Genomic DNA, 17,639 nt, shown 5'->3' with positions numbered 1-17,639 from the left:
ATTGCATCCCCAGTGTGCAAGCCCCGTTCGGGGTGCGGGTTGCACGGTCCCGGGGGTGGGTACCATTGCACTGCAAGGTGCGACCCCCGGGCGGGGGAAGGTTGCGTTGCATCCCGGCGCGCAACCCTGCAGGATGCGAGGTGGCATTGCACTGCGGGGTGCAAGCCCAGGATGGGGGTGGGGGGTTGTACTGCACCCTGGGGCACAACCTGCGGAAAGGGAGGTTGCGTTGCACTGTGGGACGAGACCCTGCGGGGGGGAGGTTGCCTTACTTCCCCCTTTGCAAGGTGGAGGATGAGGGTCCGTGCAAACACACACCCCTGTTGCTCCCAGCACGCTCTCACCCCTGGGACCCAACATGTTATTCAGCCCCAGCACCCCAACTGCRTCCTCCAATATCTTGGGTGCTTTCTGCACTCTGAAGAAAGGTGGAGGGTTTTGCAAAGGTGCAATCCCTCCCAAAAGGATGTTTTGTGCAAATCTCAAATGTTAGCTAGCACCCAGGAGCGATCAAAAAACAGGTTTTCCAGCACAGGGCGTTTCAGACGTTTCATTTTGAACTCAGGTGTAAAAATACTCTATATTTGTGCAACTCATCATTCCAAAATGTTGTTCTTGAATAATCAAAATGTTGTTTTCAGGAAGTCCAATTTTATCTGCGCTGCATCTCGGAGCTGCAGATGACCGGCGGGGTCACGTGCACCTAAAACCGGGGAAAATTTGGCCAACCTTACCTTTTCCCTTGAAGCTTTTCGCTGGCACTATGCGYGCCTTAGAGACCGCAGTGCAAGTTCAGGAGTAATTGCAGCGGCGTTACGCTTCAAGGCGCGGGCAGCGGGGCCGCAACCTGCCCGYTTGCACGTACGTGTTTCATACCTGACTGATAGGAATCTGAAGCAGCTTTAAAAGGTTTCCAGGGTTCTCTCCCTTTGCTTTTCTACCTGAAAATGTTTTGCTTGTTTATAAAGCTCCTTTCCGCAACAAATGAAAGGCACAAGTGAACTCATTTTCACCTAAATCTAAAAATTTCCCTCATTCGGAATAGCGCTGGGCCTGATTTTCCATTGCCGGGTAGATAAGGAAGGCAGTTAGCTTACTGCAATTTGCAATTAAGCACCTAATTAAGTAATTGCCTGTTAACTCAAAGCCTGCCTTTTGCGCAGCTTTGAAAACAGCCCTGCCTAAAAACGAGGCCTGAGAGAAGAAATGAAAATGTTGCTTTTTTTCCCTTTTTTTTTTTTCTTTTGGCCTTTTTTTAATTACTCCCTTTATCTCCAAGGAAGACACCCTGCACCGCGGTGCTGAGGACTGTGAGTCCGGCAGAGCTCGCGCCGCTCAGCACCTTTCAGGAAGCCAMTGAGAAGACTTCGAATAAATTGTCTTGGAGCCTCTTCCAGGTCCTTCTCCCGCTGCGTTTGGAGCTCGAACGCCCCGCGGGGAGGCTYCCGGGTGACCCGACACGTTACGGGTTCGTGAACCCTGCGGCGCCTGTCGGGTCGCTGGAGAAATGCCGTGTGCGAGGAGGGAACGTCCTTCCTGCCGGGGGCTTCCCTGCGAGGAGGGCGACGCGGCGGCCGGCTTCGCGCCSTCTGCCCAGACATCTCCTCCTGGGGTGCGTTGGGAAGAGTGTTGCCAGCAGGTCGAGGGAGGTGATCCTGCCCCTCTCCTCAGCCCTGGGGAGGCCTCATCTCGAGTACTGTGTCCAGTTCTGGGCTCCCCAGTACACGAGAGACATGGAGCTACTGGAGAGAGTCCAGGATAAGGCTACGAGGATGATCAGAGGGCTGGAGCACCTGCCCTGTGAGGAACGGCTGTGAGAGCTGGGCCTGTTCAGCCTGGGGAAGAGAAGACTGAGGGGGGATCTGATCAATGTGTATAAGTACCTGAAGGGAGGGTGTCAAGGGAACGGGGACAAACTCTTTTCAGTTGTCCTGTGTGACAGGACAAGAGGCAATGGGCAGAAACTGAAGCACAGGAAGTTCTGGCTGAGCGTGAGGGGGAATTTCTTCCCTGTGAGAGTGACGGAGCACTGGACCAGGTTGCCCAGAGAGGTTGTGGAGTCTACTTCTCTGGAGATCTTCAAGGCCCGCCTGGATGCAGCCCTGTCTACCATGCTCTAGGTGACCCTGCTGAGCAGGGATGTTGGACTAGGTGATCTCCAGAGGTCCCTCCCAACCTCAACCCTTCTGTGATTCTGTGGCAGAGGTGACACTTCCTCCCTGGGCCAGTACCCAACACTGTGGTGGCAGCAGGTGCCGAGGGGTCCAGCAGGTGGGGAACGGTGATTCCCACATGGGTAAAAGGGTCATTAATGGGCTGAGAGTATTAAATAGCAACAATGCCGCGGCCTYCTCCCTGTCTGCTTCTCTTTGCTTGGAGGAGCAGATGTTCGCTGCGACCGTGTTTTCTGCATCTAACCTGGGACTTTGCTCCTTTAACCTCTGATAAGGCACTTTAATAGTCTCTGACGGCAGATGTTATCAGGAGCCTTTGCAATATCCCAAATAAATGATACCCACCCCACGGTGTTTATTAAACTTTTCTGTCGTGGTTGGTAACAGCTTAAGGAAGTGCAATTTCCTCTCCGGCAAGGTGCCTCCAGGCGGTCTCCATAGCCGTCCAGCCGGGGCGTCCCTTGGCCCGTCCTCGCGCCCCTTGTCCGGCGGCCGACAGGGCCTTGCCGTGCCCACGGCRTGCTGAAACGCCGCTGCCGCTGCAGTCGGCTTTGCCCCCGGCGGGCCCGAGCCAGGGAAGCGCCTGTGGCACCCCAGCTCCGCAGCGCCCCGCTGCTGCGGAAGGGGCTATGGGGCCCGTTTTACAGGTGGGGGCCACAAGCCAGTGAAATCATGGTAACGGTTCGTTGTGCAGCCAAAATGCTCCGTAACSGCGGTCCCCAAACGTCAGGGTTAAYGGGAATGACCAGGAGCATCACATGGGGCTCAGCTTGAGAGAGGTGGTGGGACGTGGCTTTGGGAAATGAAGCCCGTGGAAGTGCTGCAGAAGTGGGCTACGACTGCTCTCAGCTGAAGATGCCACCTGCTTGGCYGTGTCCATGTTTCAAGCACAATGATGCCCCTTCTCCTCTCTGTCAGGAGAGCAGCTCCAAGCCTGCTGTGAAGGGCTGTCGAGCCTGGGCACTCATGCCGAGAGCCRCCACGAGCCAGGCAGGCTGAGTCACGGCTGCGATGGAAAAGCRCCTGGTGAGATGCAGCCTCGTGGGCGATTCGGGCAGGTGGCACTTTCCCCTACTGTTCCCAACAAGAGCATTGCGTGGTTGGCAGGATTCTTCTGTGGTGAAGACGTGGAGCAAAGCGCATCCATGTGGTCTTCCGTTGGCCTTCTGCAACAGCAGCCTGTGGTGTTAAACATGGCCGCTGGCTGCATTCCCCTTTGCCTTACTGAAATCTTTCAGAAAATGTATCAGAACTGGTATTCCTGTCCCTGCCTTTACTGTCTCCCACCTGTTTGACATCATGGCCTTGTCAAACCTAGGAAGAACCTAAGTCACCAGCAATTGCAATGACTCTCTGGTGCTAACTCCTTCTGCACGAATATGCCAAGGCCCAGACTTCTGKACTTGCTCATTGCTCACGACACCATCTGGTGTTCCAGTCTTTTGATCAAACCCCCCTGTTTTATCAGGATGGACCACAGACCCTATAGAACTGCTCTTCATTACAGGCCATTTGGTCTCCACATGGGAATGGGACATGGGGTTGGTAACTTAGCAGCCTTTCCCGTGCTTCATGTAGCACCGTTATCCAGTCTACTCATGAGCCACCTCCTCCTTGTTTATCCTCAAAAATTAATCTGTGCAGACAACAGCTGCCTCCAGGCTAAATATGGGCACTGCTGTGCTTGAAACATGGAAATGGCCAAGCAGGTGGCATCTTCAGCTGAGAACAGTTGTAGCCCACTTCTGCAGCACTTCCACTGGTTTCATTTCCCAAAGCCATGTCCCAACACCTCACTCAGGCTGAGCCCCACACGATGCTCCTGGTCATTCCTGTTGACCCTGTCGTTTGGGGACCACCGTTACGGAGCATTTTGGCTGCATAATGAACCATTACTGCGATTTCACTTCTCCTCACCACTGCACTGGAAAGCTGATATCCCCCCTCACCTCCCACGCGGGCCTGAAGCTTTGGTCCGGGAACGCTCTGGCACCTTGGGAAACTTCTATGGGAAAACCATGCCGTTTCTGCAACGTGGATGCCACCAGCACAACGCTGCTAACATCATCATGTAGCTTATTCCACCCCCGAGCATTGCCTGGAAACACTATTAACACCGGAGGCTTTTGTTGGTCACAAATCACACTTCATCATGCYTCTGCCTGGGAGAGCAGCGTGGACAAAAGCTTGCCGTGTGCACCTGCACTTTATTTCCAAATGCTGTGGCCTGTTGCTTTGTGAACAGCAGCTCTCAGAGTGGGAAGGAAGCTCTGACCTGCAATATTTTTACTRTTGTCCCACTGAAGAAATCCACTTAGATTTTGTTTTTTTTTTTTCCCCATCTGGCACAGCCCACAGGCTACGTATTTTCCTGCACCATGATTTTTTCCAAGTCTTGAGCCTATAAATAAGGCAGGAGCCTCATCTTGTGCAGGGCTCCGTGCACAGCCCTCCCTCTTTGGTTCGGAGCTGGGTACACAATCGCTCCAGCCCGATCTGCAGCTATCCGATAGGCGCTCCCTGGGGATGAACCTTAAATACTAACTTCCCGCATTACCATGCAAGCAGTGGGCGCAGCCGAAGCGCGCGAGCGAGCGTATTTCAGCGGCTGGCATTCGCTGAAACATCTGCCTCGCCGGCATTGTGCTTGTTTATGGAGTCGTGCACGGCTTCCAGCAAGTCATTTGAGAATATAAATTGAGTTCCTCCAAGCTGCAACCACCTGCTTCAGATAATTTTCTGGCAAGTAGTCTCCTGACTTACTCTTCATCCAGGATTTTTCTTTCTCTCACGGCTGCCAACCCCATCCAGTAGCTGCAGGTTTCTGTTAGTGCTGAGTGGGAGTTTAGCTGGACCCAGGGGGGAAATGCTGTCCTGCTGCCAGGACCCGACAGAAGGCAAAAGCGCTCTTTAGTTCTTCTTAGACCTCACAACGGGCCTGGCATGATGCAGAGGGGCCAGGGCTCACCTGGAGGAATTGCTCTCCTCTCCTCTGCCATGGATATGCTGCACAGCCTGGGGCTAGACCCCTTCTTGGCTTTGGGTGCTCCTGTTTCTGAGGGGCCTGACACTTTCTGAGGCCATCTCCAGGCACAGGGGACCAAGGCAGGTTCTGGGGGAAGCATGCCATTGCAAGGAGCCAAATGGCCACGGTGACCTGGCTTGTTTTGCCCTCTGGGAAACTGGCTCAGCCTTTCCCTTCCCCTCTGTCRGGGCACTAAACACAGCCCTTCAGGGCTGTCCCTGGCTCTGCTCCTTCTTCGTGGAGAGCATCTGTATCCAGCATTACCTGCACCGCAGGAGATGGACAGTCATGAAAGCACCTCAGTTTGGGATAAGATCCAGCTCTAGGCTCCGGTACACATTGATGTCTCATGTGAGCATCCATACGGTCGATGGTGGTAATACGGGCTCCTCCGACAGTGTCCATTCAATCTTCACTGGCCATAGCAAGATTTTAAAMACACCTGAACGGTCAGCTGCTAGAAGTGGAGCTGAATCTCACCCTAGTATCACTCCAGCTAGGCACCCAAAACCAGGGAAATGTAGTTTGTACCTTGAATTCCTCCTTTGGGAAATGGGCCCGATGTCTGCCAAGGGCTGCAGAAGCTGCAGATCAAGCGCCCTKTAAGAAGCCATGCGTATTCAATGTGACTCCTTATTTTTGGTACGAATTGCTGCCAGGCAYAGGCGTATTTGCCCTTCGCTCTGGGAAAGCAAAGCCCGGGTTTTCAGCAGTTTTTAAGCACCAAAGYGAGAGCTGGGAGTCTGCTCTCCTTGATGGACTGAAGCTAAGCGTGTTGCCATAACAATCTTCTGGCAGAGTGATCTGGAGAAACCTAAACATCTCTTTCACATCCAGCTGCCAGTCCAGCTAGGTCAGGAGAAAGCAAGGTTTACTCAGCAGAGCCCGTAATTAGTAACTTCCCTGATCTTCTGGGAAGTACCTGATTTCCGCACAGCTGGAAAGCCTGTGGATGCTGCTTAACAGGGACAGCCGGCGGTGAGCCCAGGACACGGTATTCCTCCGACGCGGTGGGAGCTCCCAAGGTGCTGGCATGCGGCAGAGGCAGAAGGAGGCAGCGGGGTGGCTTCTGTGGGATCAGTGTCTGGCACTGACCCAGCACTCCAGGAAAGAGCTTGTCTGGTGCTTTGTATCCTGTTGCTCTTCCACCACCAGTGACCAGAGAGTTAATAGCAATATAAGGGCAGCTTTGCTCTACCTGACATCCCCTTGGGCTGTCTCCAGCGAGGTGGATTAGCTCTACCACACACTGAAAGGGTCTTTTTCCAAGGGGAAAAGCTAGAGGGCACAAGGAGGACAAGCTGGGGAAGCTGTACCACCCTCRAGTGGGCAACCAGCATGTGCAAAGTGGTTTAATGCAGTGGTCTGCCTTAACYCGGCTGAAAGGGGACGGAGAGCCTGACGCCTCCTGCAGCATCACCCCAGCTTGTCGTGGAGGCACGTCCGCCTGGACGAAGCCTCTCCCACGCAGCCCTGCAGTAAAGGCCACCTCCCGGCCGGCCAGCACCGAGCGCGGACAGCTTTAGCGCAAGGAGGCAGCGCTCGGACGAGCGCTTAATGTGTGAAAACAGCAAAGCGAAAACCAGCGAACGGCAGCGACTACTGCGGCGGAGACGGACTCTTTGATTTCTAGAAATGCAATTAACACCCTCCCTGACGAACCCCTGCGGAAATCATTGAGTGAAATCTCCGYGATAGAGAATGAAACAGCGGGAAGGAGATGCTGTTCCTGAATGAAAAGCATTTCTCCGGGCCCCCTTCGCCACTTGTTCGCAGTGCCATCAACTTCAGTAGTGCCTGAGGGGTGCAGGAGTCACTGCAGAACAGAATCYGACTTTCGTTTTTACCTGGTTTATTTGAATTAATCCAATGTGCAGAGCTAAACCTTGCTTTTATTATTATTATTTTTGTTGGTATTATTGTTATAAAAAAAAGTTGGGATTTTTTTCTGGTTGGGTTAGTCAGAGAGGCTTTGCAAATGCTTGTGGCACCTTTGGATGGAGAGGTATGGACAGAGGTGGAGAGAAAGCAGAGGGATTTGCTGGCAGTTCTGGTTTATGGCAGCTTAAATCCCATGAAACATCAGCATCACATTCAGCTTATGAAATTCAACAGATAAAAGCCAGCGACAGAGCAGGAAATTGAACCAAGGTCTTCCCAGTTTGAAGCAAAATCCTTGGGCATTGCAAAAGCTTTTACTTGTGCAAAAATGTACCATCAAGGGGGATAACCTTGATGGTGTCTTATGTCCACGGATGGACACGGTCCTGCTGAGGCTTGCGGAACTGCGCTGCATTTCATCCCAAGYGTCCAACCCAAGGAGATGACTCACCTGACCGAACCAAGGAGGATTTGCTTCAAAGGGCTGCTCATTGCGGAGCAGTCTGGACATAAAGTCTGAATCTCCTTGCTGAGTGAATCGACTATTATTAGAAGCAAAGCTAATGTCTTAGAGGTGGTCTCCTTGAATATGCAACCRTATTCCAGTGAGTTATATACCAAGAAGGCAGAGTTCAGGATAGAAAATTGCTTTTAAGTTCAGTCATTTGAAATATCAGTGATAGTTTTGCTTCTAAAACTTCTTGAGTGTGAGCAAGAATCACCTCGCCCACCCACATTCACTAAATATTTAGTCATTTTTAACAAGTTAAACAAAGCCCTTTGATTGGATTTATGCTAATGGCTCTTCTGTAGGCATTTCTGATTCATTTACATTTCATTTTAAAATTGCCTGTGTACATTGCTGATTCTCACTAACACCATTAGCAGATAAAAGGAACAAGTAACAGGTCACAGACGCCACAAGATGGCAATAGTTGAAGAGCAATTTGCTTCAGGAAGAAGAGATCTGCCTCCTCCAGCAAACCTGTGCTGTCTTTCAGAGGGCACCACGCTGTGTGTGCATTAACCTTAGCACTTACACAGCGTTTTTCATCGGACAAGTGCAAAGCAATTTTTCTGTGTGGGGGTTCATTCCTCCTATCACAGATGGGGACGGAGAAGGACAGAGAAGATGTGAGAGTTGGGCAATGTTGCTCGGCGAAGGGTTAGCTCTGTGTCCTACCTCCCGTTTTTGTGGCTCTTTCAGCAAAGCCTGCTGGCCAGCCAATGAGAAACATGGGCACTTTTTACCATAATACACAGAGGATCCCCCATCCTGCAGATTACCACTGGTGCAAGGTACCATCAGAGTCCAAGACCTACATATGTGTGTAAATGTTGGGTTTTCCTGAAGAACTGCTGGCACAAACTCCTGGGCAGGAGGCTGTAGACACATTGCCACAACTTCTCCCCTGCAGGCTGCAGACACCTGACACAGAGACAGGAGACAACGTCCAACCCTCCGCAGAGCCTCCAGACCCAACATGGATCTCCACCACCTTCACATTTGCACAGTGAGCCCAGAAGCACAAGTCACTATACTAACCGGGGAATCAAGAGCAAAGGACTGCATTTTGCAATGGGGAGATGTGTCTGTCTGACYCTGTGGTAGAACAAAAACCCTGGTCAGCGTGGGCCACTACCAGATTACTGTCAAAACAATGTTAGATCCTGTGTGACCTACAAATTGCAATGATGGGACAGTATGTGTCCCTGACYTTGGCTGTACAAGTGACAACCTCTCTGCTTGCCAAAATAGATGTATTCATGGRGTGAAGCACTGCAAATGGCAACACAAAGCTCAGAGTTGGCCTTGAGTGGTGAGAGGTGAGTCCCTCCTAAGAGGTGGGATTGGGGAACATGCTTGGGAATTCCTCACCTGTGAAGTCCTCCAGGTCTCACTCATTCATGTTGTTTCCTCTCTAAGGAGCTGTGGTCAAAGCCAGGGCTAGGCCTAATCCAGGAGGTGAATCTGCCAGTGGCTGCTGTGAACTGGACACAAAATATGTCATACTTTTGTATCCCCAGGAAGTGCTTTTGAGCTTCTCCAGGATGGTGGTGGCCAAAGCACTGTTGATTGACAGAGCTTCCGGTTGAGATTTCTGCAACATCTTCCTCAAAATGAAATTCTTCTCTATCTAGGGTCATCATGTTTCCTGTGTCTGACTTGTCTGATTTTCTGACTAGCATGAAAAGAAGTGCAATGGTTTGATTCAGAGCTGGAAGAGCATAAACCCTGGCTGTAAACCCTGGACTTTCCACCTGAATAGAAGGAGCAGTTATCAGAAGCTCTCTCAAAGCATGCACAGCTATTAGGGATTTTTGTCTGGAGATAAAGTCCAGGTGAAGTGCTGGCTTGCATGAAAAACCCCAGCGCCCAGAGAAAAGGTGTCTTCAGGGATGGGGGGGGGCCGTGCGGTGACCCACTCCCACCCTCTCCTTGTGGCACACCATGGTGTGTCTCTGTCCCAGTGACCCATGGCTGGCTGAGCCATGGCTTCTCGTGAATCCCCTGAGAAGAGTAGCATCGCTGCTCATCTGTCATCACGGAAGACAGAGGTGTCAGCGCCTAGGTGAAAGAAAGGTCTTACCACCCTGCTCCTCCTCTGCACAGGCAGGTCCGTCACAGCAAGCAGGAGAGAAGGCCATAACAGAGAAGGTAACAAAGAGAAAAAGGGATAAGCGAGATGGCAGGAAGAAGGCGTGATGAAGTAGAAAGTCCTCATTACCAGGYCCCTACCGATGGCCAGACTGAGATTCTGGGGAATAAAACCCTGTGAGGGTGGGCTCAAGGAGCCTACATGTGGTCACCATGGCTATGGGTGCCAACATGAGATGTGGCCAAGCCAAGAGTCTTGCGGCTCTAACCACTAGCTAAGCCTGCTTCCCTGAGGGGCTTTGGAGACATTAAACGRAAGATCTGGGGTGATTGATCACACTCAATAAAGGGCAACGAAGGAACTGCACTGCAGCTCATCACTGTAATAAATGTTAAATGCAAAATCTATGTTAATGCACTGGGGTTTGGCACACTTTATGATCTCCAGGTTATGAAGTCAGGAAGGTGGTGCCCTTACAGACGGAGGAGTCGGGAAATGAAAAAGTTCTTGCAGTAACACTGACTTGCCCGAACTACCTCTCCCTGTCAGACAACATGCCCATTGTACCGTTACCACGTAGCGGCTACTGGCTCTGGAGATCAGTCGTGGCAGATGCAGGAGCACCTCCATCATGGTGAAGACAGGAAAGATGGTTTCGTCAAATAAATACTCAGGCCATGGAAGTCAACATCTTCTTTAACCCCCCAACAAGTTGAAGTATGGTCCCACACTGCCCAGGAGTCCGCAGGGAGTCACRTAAATTTTAGGAAGTTACAAGCTATTTCTAATTCAGAACAATACCTCATGCCCTGGAAGGGGAAAGTTTCTCCCAAATCTAGCCTCAAATCTGCAAAGGGACATGGGCAAATTCTGCTCACAAGCATTGAGCGGGTAATTTTTTTCCCCCAGCCCTCTGGGGCTCTTTGAATTTTGGACTATTCGTTTAGGTCTCCGAACCTGGGGGTAGGGTGATAGTCATCAATTTAAACACATCATGCAAAGACAAATGTGGGCTGAAGACCTTGTTCCCTGTGGGAGAGGGGGGCAGATTAAAAATGAGCCTTTCAAAGTGTTCTGTTGAATAGAAGAAAAGAGGCTCCAAAGTACCTGCTGGAAAACAACTGGGAGGAACCTTTGATGGACAAAATATGGATACTAGGACTATCTAGCCCCCATGGGCAGAAAGCAAGCCTGGCTCATACCAGGTCTGGGAGTCATTTGTGGATATAGCTGTGCTGCCCTCTGATCTCCCAGTGGTGTTGGCCCCAAAGCAGCAGGGGGATGTCAGGGGAAGAAAGAGATCTAAYACCTCACATGGCCAGCTCACATTGGCAGCATCTCCTACGGCAACATGTATGAAAGAGAGATTGGGTCTGGTTTGTCCCCAAAAACATACAAGTTCATATGTGAATCGTATGCTGGCACCTCAGCTTCCAGCTCTGCTTTTCTCCTCAGTCAGGAGACAGCACAYGGATGCACATTGCAACTCTTAAGAAAGAAAGACTAAAGCTTCTGCTGGGGTCATGGCCATCCTCTTACGGAGGAAGGTGTGTGGAGGCTATAAAGTCACACCAAGCATGGGGGGCATTGACTGCCAGGGCAATGAGGAAGATGAAGATGGACCCAGGTGACTCAAGGAGGAGGGGAAGAACCTCGATGGCCTCAGCCCTCTCCTGAGCAGCCTGCAGGTGGGAAGGGTATGCACTTTCTTGGAAATGTGGAAGGAGGAGGAGGTCCAATGCCCCACAGCCTGGGCCTAAAAGRTGGGAGTTTGCTTTAATATCTCAGATAAAAGAGTCCCAAGTCCCAAGCGAAGAGCTGGGACCCCAGCAGACTGAATGGGACACTGCTGGATGAGACAGACCAACTTTGCAAGGATAAATAGGTGGTTCCTGATGYAATGCAGCCTGCAGTCTCCCTCTGMCCTCTCCRTCAGGTCCCCTCAGCCAGGCTTGTCCTCATGGGGTTGCTGTGCCCTTGACACCCCAGTGTCAAGGTGCTCCTTCCCCAGAGGYCTGCCACCATGTCCTGCAAAGCCATCAGCGGCTGCTCAGGGCTCGCACCTTCCCAGGCTGCCCTCCATGTGCCACCAGTGTTGTCTTCAGACATGTGGATCCAAAGGGAAGTTTTTCAAAAAAAAAAAAAAAAAAAGTTAGAACCTCACTAGTTGCATTTCTGCCTAGTGGTACATATGTTGGTGGTGTGTAAACGAGTCCAAGGTATCACCTGGCAGCCTACTCCCGTCTGGTCYTCATCCACTTCTCTCCCCACTTTCCTTTCGTTTATATAATAAGATGCTCTTGCAGATGCCGTAAATCTGTGGATTTCCCCAAGGACGTGCATGTCTATTTTGGTATAGGCCACTTCTTCGGGGACTGACGAAGCCTGGAGCTGTCTTCTCCTCCTTCRTTCTGCTCTACTTGGCAAAAGCAATCACACTGCAGGTCAGGCACYGCTGAGGCACTGGCACAAGTGCCCGGTGCAGCTCTTGGTGCTGCATTTCCTGCAAGAGGTGGACCAAGTGAACAGCTTGTGGAGTCTCCATGGTTAGAGGTTATTCAGAACCACCTGTCAGCAAATGTGTTTGCTCAGCTGATCCTGAACCAACCATGCTTCCAGTCCTATGTGCTTGATGAGTTTTTGTGCTTCACCCCTTCCACCACAGCTGTCCATGTGTCATCCAGAAGTGCCTACTTCGGCCAGCTTTGTAGGAACAAGATGTTTGAAACATATTTTGGGATCTGTATCTTGTGACTGACTTTACGGTGAGTTAGAGAAAGTCAAATGGGTTAGAAGGTAAAGAAGAGGAGTTGGTGCAGCTTAGGTCTTCAGGGACTAAACAGTTGACAAAAAAAGGAAAAGCTTAGACACACATCCTGCAAAAATGCCCCCATTTGAAGGAAGCCCAGCACACATACGTGTCCCAGGTAGGCACATTCCTAGAACAGCCCTGACATGCTGTGGCAGATGGGCTTTTTTTTTTTAGCAAATCTGAGCTTAAGTATTAACAAAGTGAGACTATACTTTCTATGTTTAACTAGACATTACTCCTAATTCCCATGTCAGTGATGTGAATGCCTGGAAGTCCCAGCAAGGAAGTCCAGGAGTCCTTGATACCCTCTAGCAGGCCCAGTGCCCCTATAAAACCTTCAGGTGTTTCTCTGAAGTGCCTGCATTTCCTGCTGGTGCACCTCAACACCATCTGACTACCGTGTAAGCTAAGCAGCCTGGCAAGTCACTGTGCATCCTCGTGGGAACCTCCAGGAGCGACTCTGTTTCTCTGACTCCACTAGTGCCACTCTCTGAATTTCATTTTCTTCCTAGCAATTGTCACTTTTTCTCTCTAAGCATGCCCGTTCCAGCTTTTCTGTTGAACGCACTATTCTTGCTAGATTGACTGGAATCAGCATCCTCACTCTGTTTCTGGTAACACTTCACTTTGATGTCTCTACACCAGGTCGTCACTGCCTCTGTCGCTTTTAATCTTGCAGCAGCTTTGATGCAGCCCTCGAAGCCTCCCTTCGGTGGCTCCAGGGAGCACAACAGGCTGCACAGCACAAGTGGCCGTCTCTACCCCGGCCTTGCACCTGGGCCAGGAAGGAAAGCTGGGTGCTGGGGAGCAGATCTTGCTACTCCCCTCCCTGGGGACCGTGGAGTCACAGAAAGTCCCATCAGCCGAAAATCGGGTTCAGTGCGGAGGCCTTGATTCTCCGCTGCTTTGTGGCAGAAGGAAGGAAAACGCTGCAGCGGGTAGAGCCGAGGTCTAAACACATGTGCAATAAATCAGGAAGACGGAAATGAGAACGGAGCCGAGGTACATCCAGATAAGAACGGAGCGGTTTACACACATCCCCTGTGCAGCTATGAATGGAGACATGAGATATAGCCAGTGAATCCTGAAATCTCTTGGGATTAAATGATTACATTAATCTTTGCTTTCTCTAAGCTTCAGTAACGGCAATAGCCACATGCTGGTTCTAGGCCAGATTCTTCCCCGCTAACTTCACGTCGAGCTGTCAAGGAGTTTGCATGTGACCAAAATGCCCAGATACATAAAGAAATCAGCTGCCCTCCTCCAGTTCGCCCTCACTTTAGCCAGATGCCCCCAAGGCAGTGCCAGGYGCATGGGCATCTGCAGGCCACTGACCCTTGGAGGCTGGCTGGGCACCAGGAATGGGCAGTGGATGCCACTGGTGGCCCCTGGACATCTCCTAGCCCATGGGGAGATACTGCAGCAGCGGCAGAGGGGAACCRGCCAGGCTCCCGGGATAGAGGGGTGTGTGTGCAGTGCCAGGCAAGGCAGCTGCTCAGAGAATGAATCCATTTGTTTTTCCACAAAAGAGAGCAGCAGCCTGCTGCTGGCGAGGGAAAAAGTTGGAAGGGGCTGGGAGGGCTGAGTGCAGCTCCCCTGGGAGCAAGCAGGGAGGCGCAGGGGCATGCACCAGCTGCATTTCCCTCTGCCTCGTATTCTGGCTAGAGCTAAGTGCAGGAAGGTGCTGCCGACCCATGATGACCAGATGGAGGGCAGCAGGCAGTCTACCAGCTCACCGTAGGGGTTACTAAAGACTTTTCTTTATTATTTTAACCTTCCTGGATTTTCCTCCCCCATTTAGCTGATCCCATCACTTATTCAGAGCGGCCCCGTCCTCTTCTGTCCTGTGCCCCACGGTGCAACGTTCACTTTGGAGGTAACTGCAGCGGTGCGAACGCATTAAAGCAAAGTTACGACCAGATGAGCCAACGGGGAGGGCAAAATGACCATCAGTGAAGCATTAATCACCTCTCTGGAGAGCATTATGGAAGATTATGAACCAGTTTGGCAAGTAATGGGCCGCAGGTGAAGCTAGCAACGTTACCTGCCAAACCAGTTCGTAATCCGTGATAATGCTCCCTCCAGAGGGTCTCGCATGGCAGCGGGGAGCTGAGGCAGCTGCTTTCTTGACTTGGCCGGATGTTTCCAACCACCGTCCTTGCTTGCCCCTTGCAGTCGCTCTCGATGGGTGGATTTGCTCTCTGAATCAGCCAATCGTATTATTTCTATTTTGCAGTTATCTTCCTTGCTCTGCTTCATACCTCATGGCTGCAAGGAGGATCGCATTCAGCTCTGGGTCTCCCAGGCAAAGGTGGCAGAGCTTTTAGCGCAGCTGCGGTGGTCGGGCCAGGGAAGCGCTCCAGAGGGAGGCCCTGCAGAGTGAAGGCAGGTCCCCAGCCAGGGGCCTGAGGGCCTGCCCATGCCCCGGGACCGTTTGCTCAGAGATCTGATGCCACCGCTCCCAGGATAGCTTTTGCCATCCTACAGAATACCTCTAGGTCCTGCAGAAGACCTCCAGGTCTTCAACCATGGGCTCTCTGGACCACAGTGGGGGACACTTCTGCCTACCTGAGGACAACTAGGGGGCAAAAGTCCCATCTTGAGACAGCTATTTAAGAGGCTGCATGAACAATGAATGACCAAACTGGTTCCCCGGGTGCCAGCCTCAGCTCCAGGGAGGTAAGATGAGTGAAGGAGAGAGACGGGCTTCAGCCCRTCACGGGTCTGCACGTCTGACAGATAAACTCAGCCACGTGGCCTCGTACTACCGTTTGTCAACACTTACTTGCAATTACAAGACAAAATTAATATCTTTGTTTCTAATTAGCTACCTCGCTCATCCTGATTCYTCTGTACCTCTGAGGATGTCGGTGAAAGAAACACAAGAAACCCAAGAGGTTTGTCTCCCGCATTTCCAGATTCCCCAGATGCTGTTTTTTGCCCCCTTTTGCAGTTGTGCAGAACAACATAGCATGGGGGAGGGAGGGAGCCAATGGCATTATTGCCTTTTTTTAAAAAGCCCAGAATCAATGTTTACACAACTGAGCTAAATTATTTATACACATAATGTTATAGTTTTCACATCAGTGCCTTTTATTAGCATTCGTTGGATGAGAAATCATACCTGACCTACTTGTAAAAACGAATCCAGAGCCTCTCCATGCCGACAGCCGATGCGGCGGCGGGTGAAGGGGCGACGGCTCTGCGAGCAGCGGGGAGCCATCGGAGGGGAGCAATCATTCCTTGGCGTTTTCTCCTCCAAAGCAACGTACTGCTGCAGATTTGCGGGAGAGTGCGTGCGACGGGGTTATTCCTACAGGGGCTCTCGCGAAATCCCGCTACATCGGTCTCGTTCATGGGCGGTTGGGTGGGAACGGGCCCGACGCCCGGCACGTCCCCGGCGGGGCCGCCGCTCCCGTGCGCCTCTCCTGAAAGACTCACCCAGCCATTCCTAACCTAACGTGTCACGGGCGCTTCGCATGGCTTTCTTCTCGTCTTGCAATTAATGCATTTTTTATAAAGCCCAGGCTCCGGTTTCCTTTCATGTTACCAGGAGGATATCCTTTTCCTGTTAAGCTTCAGAAGGATTTTTTTTCACCCAACGTATTAATCTCTAGCGGCCTGTAAATAGGATAGAGGAAGGCATTATCTCAACGGCACGGCATCGAAGCTGAAGCTTCGCCGGAGCCCGGGTAGTAATTCTGGCTGCTCGGCTAGTTTGCACGGCTCCTTCAACAGGTGAATCGGCRGCTTTACAAGAATACTCATACTTACTCTTCGCTTTGCGGCACGGACGAGATTTATCGCGCGCCGCCTCGCGCTGCAGAACGCCACGGTGCGTCTGCAACCSCGTCCTAAAGAGCGGCGCTCCGCCCCACGCTGCCAACAACGGCAGAGCAACCTCCCCCGCGGTGCAAAAGTCAAGCGAAATAAAACCACGCCGGGATGACTTGCGGTGCAGAGCAGCTTAGTGAAAGTAACCGGTGTTTAGCTAAGGATGGATTTGCTCCGTCCACTCGCCAGTTGTACGAAGGACGAGTTGCATCCAGATCGGAACCGATTTTGAGTCCCGGGGAGGGCAGAGGCAAACTCGGGTGCTATTTACTCCCTTTTTAAACAGGCCACAATTAACAGTGATGTAGCTGACTCGCGCTACACGCACAGACGCAAGATGCGTGCCCGGTTTCAGCAGATCAGTACAAGCAGTGAACTGTAAATGAAACTATCGCTAGACTTTTCACTGGCAATTGCTCGCTRGTGCTCCTGACACAAAATAGGTGTGCCGAGTCGCTCCTTCACTTCACTAGCTCTTTGTAATTGATTGAAGATTACCGAGGAACATGTTTTTGCAGGAAATATTTTCTAAGGCTAAACAACATTTCATGAGGGTGTGATAATAAAATACCAAGCGTATATTTTTGCAGCTCTTCCAAACGATGAGTATTGGTTTGTCCTTCCTGTGTGTTGTTTCCATAGAAGCAGAGCTTAACCTTTTAAGTGAAGATTATAAAGGCACCTAATTCAATTAAAATTAGACTTCAAGCATATCAGCACTTAATACTCGAGAGTTATTACGAGATTTGATATAGCCATTGTTCTGACTGGCAGCCAGAAGAGTTTCCATCTGAGACGGTTAGAAAATCCTACTCTGGTAGTAACTTTTCAGTTTTTCCAGGCGTTTCCTTACACAGTCCTTTAAGTGGGAGAAAATTCCTTTGAAATACAAGAATCTAGTACAAAACACAGAAAACACACGCTCATTTAAAGTTATTTATTGTCGCTTTTCTTCTCTGAACTGACAWAGAGGGTTTCCCCAAGATTGATAACACAACACAATGTTATACACCATTTCACAACTAGTCCCTTGTCGCTTTATTAAGAACATAGTAATTTAAAAATATCTAAATATTTACATATTAATAAAACATATATACAGAAGATTGAGACATTTTTACCTAAATATGGAATGATTTTTTTTTTCCTTTTCTGCTAATAAACCCTATAAAAAGATTTCTGAAGAAAGTCTGAACAGTAGTCACAGTAAGTAAACACAAATGCAAATCTGGAAAATTTACAAAACGGCGATTCCATTGCTGAAGTGTTACGCTAGGGAAACGAGGGCCCGGCCGCGCGGCGACACCCGCCAG

At 50.9% G+C, this 17,639-nt stretch overlaps 1 long non-coding RNA gene across 1 annotated transcript; it reads left to right on the top strand.

Annotated features, from left to right (window-relative positions):
- Positions 1-6: 6 nt before the first annotated feature.
- Positions 7-1,391, top strand: LOC146601852 (uncharacterized). The gene is made up of 2 exons (XR_014895100.1): positions 7-861; positions 1,280-1,391. It is a non-coding gene; the product is annotated as an uncharacterized LOC146601852 (long non-coding RNA).
- Positions 1,392-17,639: the final 16,248 nt, after the last annotated feature.

This window comes from Rhea americana, unplaced genomic scaffold (genome assembly GCF_003343005.1).
Source record: "Rhea americana isolate MKP2758 unplaced genomic scaffold, rheAme1 scaffold_1, whole genome shotgun sequence".
Classification (NCBI taxonomy): domain Eukaryota; kingdom Metazoa; phylum Chordata; class Aves; order Rheiformes; family Rheidae; genus Rhea; species Rhea americana.
Note: the sequence above shows the minus strand (reverse complement) of the source record. Positions and strands in the feature narration are given on the sequence as shown.